The sequence below is a fragment of the Hesperophylax consimilis genome, chromosome 2, assembly GCF_061612785.1.
Source record: "Hesperophylax consimilis isolate HC1 chromosome 2, BYU_Hcon_1.0, whole genome shotgun sequence".
Classification (NCBI taxonomy): domain Eukaryota; kingdom Metazoa; phylum Arthropoda; class Insecta; order Trichoptera; family Limnephilidae; genus Hesperophylax; species Hesperophylax consimilis.
Genome location: NC_142837.1, coordinates 3514120 through 3525576, shown reverse-complemented (window position 1 = coordinate 3525576; position 11457 = coordinate 3514120). Strand labels below are relative to the sequence as shown.

Sequence of the window (11457 nt, the reverse complement as noted above, 5' to 3'; positions counted from 1 at the left end):
AAATCAAAAATAAAAATTAAAATGGAAAGAAAACAAATTAAATACATTTACTGTAAGAATCTATATTCGAACATATATAAATTTTACCGGAGAGTATTACACCCGTCCACTGGCAGTCCCATCGAGAATGTGCATGGCGATCGGTCTGTCCGTACACAAAGACCGACTACCGCGCCTCCCCGCCAGATTACCAGATTATGCTCTGAAGAAAAATTAGTGGGAAGGTTGGGTCAGGTTAGGTTTGGTGATCGCAGAACCAAAAAAAATCAAGAAAACCACAATGCGGAATGGAAGGGGGAGTCTTCGTTATTTTGAAAAGTTACGTTTTCCGGAAAAATGTTGCCTAGTGACACAGCTATCTCACGTGCCGACTTCAGCCAGCCGACCATCGCGCTTGGTCAGTCGAAAAGCAACAAAAAAGAACGGTTACCAGTGGAGCAATCTGTCAGTTTTTGATATATCTTTGGCATGGTCGCTGTTGGCTCTTTTTAGCATTCCCTTGCAATCCTTTGCTTGTTTACGGTATTCTGAGGTTTACCGGTTTACGTATTCCCATAACACTTCGGGTTTGACGTTCTCGATAATATTTGATAGATGAGCGCATCTGATGTCAGGGGCTCTATTCTGGAAGCGTCGTCGCTCGTAATCGCCGTCGAAAGTACGTCCGTTGGTCGACTTGGTTATTCTTGAGCTTGGTGGAAGGAAGATTCTTAGACGCCAAACGTCAAAAGTCATTCCACATAACAACGAGTGGGGTAAACCAGTCGAAACGGGCAGCGAGCGGTAGGTTGTTAGCGTATCTATGCAATTAGCTGTCAAAATCTGGCATTATTGTTTTCTCGCGCGAATTTTCGCACCCGCAAAGACATCGTCTATTTTTGTAAAGCCATTTTGAAATTTATAATGGCTGATTTACCAGCGATGTTGGCTATGATTCACGATGTTGAGCAAGCTGAAGCAGCTGCTTTGAGACCTGCACGAACGTTTCGTCAGAGGGTAGATTCCTTCGCCAATACGACCGATGAAGCCTTCATAAGGAATTTTAGGCTCAACAAAGCTTTAGTGCGTCGGCTGATAGTCCTTGTGTCTCCATTTATTCCACCCCCATCCCGTTCTTCAGCTATAGATGTCGAAACCAAGGTGAGTACAAAAATGATTTAAAATAAACTTTTAATGGTTTCACACGAAAATTAACTTGCTAATTAATCTGTTGCAACTTTGTTTTGCAGGTGTTAGCAGCATTAAATTTTTTTGCCACGGGGAGTTACCAGTTGCCCGTGGGTTGTAATCTGCACGTTGCAATTTCGCAACCCTCCATGTCACGTGCACTGGATGAAGTAGTAAATGCCCTAAACAAACCCGAAATTTTCAACCTATGGGTAAAATTTCCCCCTAATATCCAGGCACTAAACCAGATGAGGATGAAGTAAGTTTATTATAGGAACATTATGATTTATATCACATTTAATACAGCTTTTACACGCACATATAATATTTTTTATTCCAAAATTGTTATATTTCATTAAAGAATGAATTAATTACTGTACTTACTAAAGATCACATTTTGTACATATTTTAAGATTGGCTGTATCAATAATATTTGTTTACTATTGGTTTTTCGATAAATACAGATTCCCAGGGATTGTTGGGTGCATCGACTGCACTCACGTAGCCATATTCCCGCCAAAGGTGAGGGATCCCGTACATCCGGAATATATATATGTGAACAGAAAGGCGTATCATTCAATTAATGTCCAACTGATTTGTGACTTGGATCTCCGAATATTACATGTGGATGCACGTTTCCCTGGGATCACTCATGATGCCTTTATCTGGAGGTCATGTTCTGTGGAACCCGTGCTGAAGGAGCTCTACAGGAGGGGTCAATCCGGGTATTATCTTCTGGGGGACTCTGGATACCCATTGCGGCCATGGTTAATGACCCAAATCGATAGGGCTGTACCTGGATCTCCTGAAGACCGATTCAATGCAAAACTAAGATCAATCAGGTCTACTGTTGAGAGATGTAACGGTGTTTTAAAAATGAGATTCCGTTGCCTTTGTAAACATAGAGTTCTTCATTATGCTCCTGAAAAGGCATCCAAAATTATCAATGCATGCATAGTGCTTCACAATATGTGTGTGGAAGATAAATTTGATCTTCCGGAATACCTGATTGATCACAGTCTAGATTTAGGGCTGATTGCTGGAGGAATGGCTCCTCTTGAGCCTGGGGCTGTTAACAGAATTAACCCAGATTTAGCGGCTGGTAGAGCTGTTCGAAATACGATAGTTCAAAATTATTTTTAAATTCTTTGTGTTTATACAAGTCTTTTTATCCTTTTATTATTCTGTTCACTGTATATTATTTGTCAATTATTTTAATTATCTGTCAAGTGTCTGTGTACGGGACGTGTTCTCCTGCACAAGAAAAAACTATAAAATATAAGCACCGGCACACATTTACCTTTGTCCTGTGTAATGATTCAAATAAAGCACTTGAGGTATTTCATTTGAACCATTACAGAGTTATTTAAAATATCATAAAAATGCAGGGAATATCGACTATTGTAATATGTTTGCCTCAATGAATGCGTCTTGAGAAAGACGATATATTCGAAATTTGTAATTTGCTTTTGAAAAGAACGCCTTTATAAAGGCGGTTGTTTTTATTGCGGATAAAACTCCTTGTATTCGTCCAAGGTCAGTCAGTAACGGCTCTGTGACATCGGGGCCAGTGAGCAGGACCGCACGCTGGAGGGAAGGCTCTCCGGGACTGGCTGGCAGGCGGGCTGGCAGGCGGGCTGGCAGGCGGGCTGTCTCAGTCGGCAACGTTCAGTCCCCTCGATCCAGGGAATATCAACTCTTGTATGTTTGCATAAATGAATGCGTCTTGAGAAAGACGATATATTCGAAATTTGTAATTTGCTTTTGAAAAGAACGCCTTTATAAAGGCGGTTGTTTTTATTGCGGATAAAACTCCTTGTATTCGTCCAAGGTCAGTCAGTAACGGCTCTGTGACATCGGGGCCAGTGAGCAGGACCGCACGCTGGAGGGAAGGCTCTCCGGGACTGGCTGGCAGGCGGGCTGGCAGGCGGGCTGTCTCAGTCGGCAACGTTCAGTCCCCTCGATCCAGGGAATATCGACTCTTGTATGTTTGCATAAATGAATGCGTCTTGAGAAAGACGATATATTCGACATTTGTAATTTGCATATTGAAAAGAACGCTTTTATAAAAGCGGTTGGTTTTTATTGCGGGCGCAACTTCTTGTATCCCTCCAGGCTCAGTCGGTAACGGCTCTGCGGGGCGCTGGCTGGTTCAGTAGGCAATGGCAGATCCTCTCTCCGAGGCTGGCTGTTGGGAAGGCTCAGTGAAGCCCGAGGCAGAGGCGCCGCGACGTCGGGGCGTCGTTGGCTTGTCGGTGAGCAGCGAGCTCAGCAGCAGGCAGTTGCAGTAGACAGCGGAAGTGGAGCGGGGGGGGGAACCGGGTTGAAATCAAACACAGCGTGTTGCTCTCAGGTAGCGAAGCGGGTCAGGCAGAGCGGACAGCGGTAGATGTTGCTCGGTCCAGGGCTTATGGCGGAATGGGACAGGGACCGGTTTTTGCGGCGCCTTTATAAGATTCTATAGGACCGCGCCTCCGACCCTTGATTGTATTGTGAAATTCCCGTAACGAGCTTGCTTTTTTCTTGCTATGAAGCTCGCCACGCTTGTAGGATTAAATCTGTTTATCTCAGAAATATAGGAATATTTTATAATATTAGACCTTATCTGCCTCTGTCGCCCTGCCAAAACCACATCGTCGCAATATTGTTTATTTAGTTATAATAAGACATATTCTACAAGATAAGTGGTCAAATCTCTGTAACATTTTCAGAGTTTTGCTGATTACATAATTATCTTACGTGTAACATATTTTATTTCTATTCGAGCTTATTTAATTAACATATAAGTATCTTTGTATATAATTATTTAGTTAACATTGTTTCCTATTATTACAGGAAGGGCTTGCAAATTTGTATTTTTTTACAAATCTCTTGGATACACGTGGGTCGCTCAAGCAGGTTTTGTGCTTAGCCAATCAGCGGCTGCCTAGCCAGAGTAAGATGGTTGCTTGAGTTGAAGCGAGACAACTGCCTTTTAGGTCCGAGCGATAAAATTTACCGTTAAACGGCAGGGCAGGTTTTTAAACATGAGTTACCTATATGTAAGGCAGGTTTATCAACATTAGTTTTATGGAAGGTTTTACATAGTTTTCGACAGTGGTAAATATGATGGCATTTTGTTTTTTTTTTTTTTATAATTGATGTACATTTTATATTGATGATGCTGATGACGTTCGATACAGTCTGGATCGTATTATTATTAACTAGCAGACCCGGCCACACGTTGCTGTGGCATACCCAACCGTTATAACCAACGCCATCTGTTAATTTGCATACATTTCAAATTCACACCGCCCGCTGCATGAATTGAATCTTTGAATTTCTCGACTTTTCTCTACTGAATAAAATACAATATTTACACGCATGTATTATACATATAAACCTTCCTCTTACGTTTTACACACAAATATTAAGTGGTGAGGTGAGGCTATATGAGGCTGCGTTACAACAAACATTTCAAATACAATATTTACACGTGATTATAATAAGTGATTTTGAAAGCATTACCATTTTTTGGTTGCAAGCCAACTAATTTATTTAAGGCCGACATAATACCATCTATGTTTTACACTGGCCGTGGCTGATTACCTGACACAAAGAAGGTTATGTTGGAAACTAGACATTTTAAACATTATTTTGAATCCAGTTGCTGTAAAAAATAATAAGCCCCATCTCTTTTGGGTGGGTCTCGCCCCACGTTCAGTATTGTATAATTTCAAAAAGTTTTATATATTTTCTGATAATATAGTAATGTAAAATGTAAGAAAACAATGGTGTGATCATAAAAAAATGTATTTAACATTAAGAATATCATAATTTTTTTAATCAAATAATACAGAAACAACACAGTTTTCAATATACAATGACAATATATTTTGTAATAAAAACTAAAAATAAATAATTAGTACCCTGATAGAACTAATCAAGTCTGATATTTTTCTAATAAATTACAACTCTGGTGTTAATTAGTTAAACATTATAATTATCCATGATAAAAATCGCATTCATTATGCTGATATTGATATTGTCTACTAAATATCTTTGAATAATTTTAAAGAAAAAACATTATATTTATCTCCGATAAAACTAAATGCTACCAAATAGTATCACAATTTATATAACGCAGGAAAAATTACACTTTCAGTTGTTCAATTACAACGCTTTCATTATCCTGCTATTAATATTGTCTACCAAATATCTTTGGTTAATTTTAAAGAAAAAACATTATGTTTATCTCCGATAAAACTAAAATGCTACTAATAGTATCACAATTTATATAACGCAGGAAACATTAGAGTTTCAGTTGTTCGATTACAATTGTAATCATTTTAACATATTTTGTACTACAAGCTAAAAATAAAGAATTAGTACACTGATGGAACTAATCAAGTCTGATATTTTCTAGTAAATTACAATTCTGGTGTTAGTTAGTTAAACATTAGAATTATCCATGATAAAAATAAAAATCGCTTTCATTATGCTGATACTAACTCTCTTTGGTTAATTTTAAAGAAAAAAACATTATATTTATCTATGATAAAACTAAAATGCTTCTAATAGTATCATAATTTTTATCATATAACCCAGAAAACATTACAGTTTCAGTTGTTTAATTACAACGCTTTCATTACGCTGATATTGTATACTAACCATCTTTAGTTAATGTTAAAGAAAAAACATTGTCCGATAAGATTAAAATGCTACTTAATAGTATCACAATATATTGTATGCTAACCATCTTTGGATAATTTTAAAGAAAAAACATTGCGACTAAAATGCTACTAAATAGTATGCTAACCATCTTTGGATAATTTTAAAGAAAAAACAGATAAGAATAAAATGCTACTAAATATTATCACAATATATTGTATGCTAACCACCTTTGGATAATTTTAAAGAAAAAACAGATAAGACTAAAATGCTACTAAATAGTATCACAATATATTGTATGCTAACCATCTTTGGATAATTTCAGTTTTTCAATTACAATTTTAATTATTTCAACGTATGTTATATTACAAGCTAAAACTAAACAATTAGTACACTGATGGAACTAACCAAGTCTGATATTTTCTATTACAATTACAACTCTGGTGGTAATCAGAAAAACATTTTAATTATCCATGATAAAAATAAAACTCGCACTCATTGCGCTGATATTGTATACTAATGTATATATTAAAGTTTCATATAAAAATGTAAAAAATATTATATATACATATAGTTACTAAATAAAAAAAAATAAAAAAACTATCTTTGGTTAATTTTAAAGAAAAAACATTTTGCAATAAGACTAAAGTGCTACTAAATAGTATCACATTTTTTATCATATAACGCAGAAAACATTTCAGTTTCAGACTAAAATGCTACTAAATGGTATCACAATTTTTATCATATAACACAGAAAACATTTCAGTTTCAGACTAAAATGCTACTGAATATGTAGTATCACAATTTTATCATATAACGCAGAAAACATTTCAGTTTCAGACTAAAATGCTACTGAATATGTAGTATCACAATTTTTATCATATAACTCAGAAAACGTTACAATTTCAATTTATACAGAAAATGATGTTGACAAAAAATGATACATATTTTGAATACAAGTTAACCACCACATTTAGTTTTATTTATCAACCCAGTGTTGATTAAGGTGAAATGTCACGTAAGTTATAATCGACGCATTCACAGATGGCGCCAATTAAATTATTATCATCTGATTGTAACGTATGTGACGTTTAACCTTAAGGGCCACACGGGAGTTGAAGAGTCGGAGGTTAACTTCGACTTTTCCTCTCTCCAGCCAGTGCTGGCCGCAACAGGAGAGGAGTTTGCTTAATAAAACAAAAAAATTTAATGGACTTTATACTAACTATTGGAAGAAATAAGACATCAAATTGTCAAGGGTTAGATTTGGCCTTTATTTCTTCCAATAGTTGAACCACCATAATTAACTGAGAACTAACAGATTCAACTGCATCTGTCAGCCTAGTCATTGCAGTCAACATTCCATTTGAAAAATTTGTGGAATTCGTCAAACGCCTCTCCCCCTGCTCGACGAGTGTAGAGGATAGATTCTGGGAATCTGTGAACCTCCGAGATGCCGCAGTACGCCTCGGAGTCTGTGCGGGTGGAGGCTCATGGGTAGGAAGTTCCACAAGGGGAGGTGTGGCCTCCGAGAGCAGTGGCACCTCAACAGACTGCCAGCTGCTGCAGCCAGCAACAGGCTGAGGTCCTTCGAGAGATGAAAAATCGAAGTTGACCTCCGACCCTTCAACTTCCGTGTGTCCCGTAATCAACACTGGGTTGATCGCTTGGAGAATGAGCTCGTCAGTAGCGTTGAGGCTGACTGCTGGCGCTGGTGGTCCGCCTCCCGTCCCGGCCGCATGCCGCCTCAAGGAGGCATTCTTAAGTTTGGCCTTCGACCTTAAGTCTTGCCATGTCTGAAAATATTTTGGAATTATATTAATTATTTGCACAAAATATTAGTGGAAATAGACTTTATAAGAACTTAAAATATTCAAAAAGAGGGACAACGTCAAGATCACACAATTTTACTTGAATTTTGAAGCAATCGGCTTTGATGTAGCGTAGCCCCATCATCATTAATTTCAATATCATGATTTTAACATAGAAATCAGGCTAAACGAAACACTATGTGAGCGGTGACTGGATAACTCGGAACCTCTTCAGAAAAGTGATGATAAAAAATAGGTTAGGTTAGGGGGGCTATTTTAGAATTATTTTTTTCATAGCTTTGACTTTTCAAAGAGGACTTGATTCGGCATGGAATCCATGTTAGATATGAGCATGGTGCTCGTTTTGTTGAATAGAAATTTGTCATAGGCAGAGCTTCATTTGAACGAAGTATGAGGGTAACAAATAGACATTTTAAGTGTACAATACACACAAATTAATGGAAATAAAACAAACCTTTCTCCAGTGTTTGAAATCTTTATTTGCCCCTGCCATGGCATTCAATTGTTCGGCAATCACCTGCCATCTCCGTCGGGATTCCGCAAAGGTAAAAGATGACGAAAATTTGCCACGCATTAGTTCAATATCTGAACTTACCAATTGAATTAGTAATTGTTTTTGATTACTAGTAACGTAACCCGCGGCCATATCTGTTTGTTTGGTTTCACTGTTTGACAGTTTGACACATAAATCAACTATCTATAGATTGATAACTCCGCCCTCTTTCCATACGTTTGCTTTCGTCAAGTTTTAACCATAGATCTGGCAAATTTGAATACACCACACATCGCCGACGTCACAGCACACCATCGACAAAGGATAGAGGAAATTTAAAAAAAAGGTGCAACCATAGACAATTTAATTCTGCTTCGAAACCTACCTAAAACCCAATTCATTAGCCTAAAACATAATTAAAATGTCACCCAAGACCACAAGGTCCCATCTGACAAAGCCCTGTCCTAAGAAAGAAATGACCTTTAAAGTAACTTTCTTTACAGCTCATTTTCTCAGGACAGCGTTTTATCAGAAGGAAGCTGAAAAGCAAACTCATAATTACATGTACAATAATTTTATTTTTTAAATATAAACATGAAATACAATAATATAAGCACAAAACACATTTAAAAGGTGAAATTACTGTATCAATATAAAACTAGCTGTTGGAAATGATAGTTATTTTCTTTCAACATCCAACGGCAATTGAAAAAAATATTGTCAATAAGGCAGTCAACGATTCAACCTACTGTTTTAGCGTCTAATTACATTATTATTGTTTTTGTTTCCCTCTTACTTATCTTATTACTTAAATATTTATACCTTTCATATATAAATAGTAAGTATATAATACTTTTTAGTTTAAAAAACTTTATATGCCTTTTAGATATTTTTAACTTAGGAATAGTACACAACATAAAGAATGTAACAGTGTAAACAGAAAAGTAAATTTAACAATAGGTTATTGTTTTAACAATACATATTGGTACCTGATAAATAAATAGGGTATAATAATAACAAATAAAAACACCAAATACAAGAGTAAAATTTAAAGAAGGTGTTGAGAGAATATTCATTATAATGTCAAGTATGTAATAAAAAAGTAGAACTATATATAAACTAGACATATGAAATAAACTAATTCGACTATTTTTTTATTAACACTAGTCGGTGACTGAAAATGGGCTGCAGACTAATACAGCCAAACTGAATAATGTAAACTCCGCATCAGAGAATATTTGGCTTAAAATTACAAACGATAACAATATTTGACTTGTATATTTATTTTTTCGTTATTATTCTACTACTCATATAGAGATGTCAATAGAAAATGAATTGGCAAGGATACACCACAACCATACAATGGACCTGATTTAATGAGGAGCATGGCAGTACTACGATATTTAAAAGACGCTTATAGGAACAAATTGTGGTCCTATTGGTTTTAACTTATTAAAATAAATTAGTTATGACAACCATTTCTTCCTATATTTAGCATATTTTAAATGTTGCAGTACTGCCATTTTCTTCATGGAGTCAGGTCCATTGTATGGTAGTGTATCCTTGCCAATTAATTTTCTATTGACATCGGTACACCATGCATTGATTATAAATGGTACAGTAATTTTGATAATGAATTGAATAAAAAAAATTTATGTTCGTTACAATTAAGCCAATCAAAACATATATATTTGGCAATGGTTTCTTCAATAACAGGCACAAGATATAAATTTTCGCAATTATAATTCAGTACATACTCGACGACATAATGAATTTCAAGAGCGTTGATAGCAAATTTCTTAGTGGGATCATATGGGTCACCTATGCAAGATATTTTACATCTATGTTCTGCCATCCCCTGTACAGCAAGAGCAACGCTGCTGGTTGCAGAGAAGACATGACTGGGTCCTGCACTCATTTCTGGAAAAAATATATCATAGTTCTTGAGAAATTGAAGTAAAGATTGACATATTAGACGAACAAAACTATTCCCTTTTAAGTAATATAAAACAGATATGTACCTTCATTTTCTACTAGCATCCCCTGTGCAGCAACGGGTACGCTGCTGGTTGAGATGTTACGCTCTGAAATAAATATAATTATTAGATTAACCGAATTAACAAAACATATTATTATTATTATAGGCTGATGCAGTATAGAATACCTTTTAGGATGTAGTCATGATACGTGCTGAACACCATTCTCGAAATGGACTCTCAGAGGTTATGTTTGGAAACTTGTGTCGAATAGTCTCTGTCCGTACATCCTTTCACACAATACGTTTTAAGGACTTTATCGGTAGGCACATAAATGTTATTTATCACACATAAATCAACTGTTTCACACAACCAGATATTTGACAATTTTATGATGACAAACAACGGCGTCTGTCAAACTTTTCTTACAGTTTTTTAGAGGAAGTGAAATGGCGGGAAGCATGAGTCGGCCACCTAGCGGCGAGAACACGCATTACACCGTTTGCGAACCATCTCTTTCTGGCGCACGAGTCTTATGGTAAAGTGAGCGAGAAACAAAAAAAATACACATCGCCTACGTCACAAACATAGATTTTTACCATGTCTATAATTTGTGTTGACGTTTTTAAGCGGAGTTATACCCCCCTGGTTTGACAGTCACACCATAGAAATCTGAATAACATCAAGAACATAGACAATATTCACAGGGCTGCCAATATAATCATCTCTTCGATCGTTCGACGTTCAAGAATACGTAAAATTGAAGGATTCGACAAAGTTGGTCGCGACGACGAGTAATTTTTGGTCGCTGCGAGGAGCATAACGAGTAACTATTGTTCTTTGTTCGGGAATAGAGACCCAGCACGATTGTAATGATAGGCACCTTTTTTTGGCCTGAAAATGCTTTCTGGCATATGGTCTTATCTTATCTAAGACTTAAAAATCGTGTTATTAACAAAGATTGAAGGCAGCACACTCTAATACGGTCAACACTCCTTTCTTATTGTCTTTAGTGTTCTTCGTCCATCTTAGGAATGATATGACGTAACGGGCCAAGTAATAAATATGATTCCTTTTCTCAGAATAATGACACGGTCAAAAAATTTTTGCACTCATTGAACATGTTTTGTTTTAGATACAATACATACAATATTTTTTACATTGTAAAATATATACATTTTTTATTACCGTGAGAATACAGAAATACCAAAAAAGCACTACTTTTCGTGACTAAAATAATTCTAAACGAAAATAAAGTAACAACATAAAACACCCTGTCCACCGTACTAGTTAATTTTACTTTTGAAAATGTCTCAAATTTACGCCTACGCTCATTCTC

General features: G+C 36.2%; 1 long non-coding RNA gene across 1 annotated transcript; it reads right to left on the bottom strand.

The window, feature by feature from the left end:
- Nucleotides 1–8716: 8716 nt before the first annotated feature.
- Nucleotides 8717–10549, bottom strand: LOC149425625 (uncharacterized). The gene is made up of 3 exons (XR_016304129.1): nucleotides 10307–10549; nucleotides 10164–10226; nucleotides 8717–10062 (listed from the first exon to the last, which is right to left on the bottom strand). It is a non-coding gene; the product is annotated as an uncharacterized LOC149425625 (long non-coding RNA).
- Nucleotides 10550–11457: the final 908 nt, after the last annotated feature.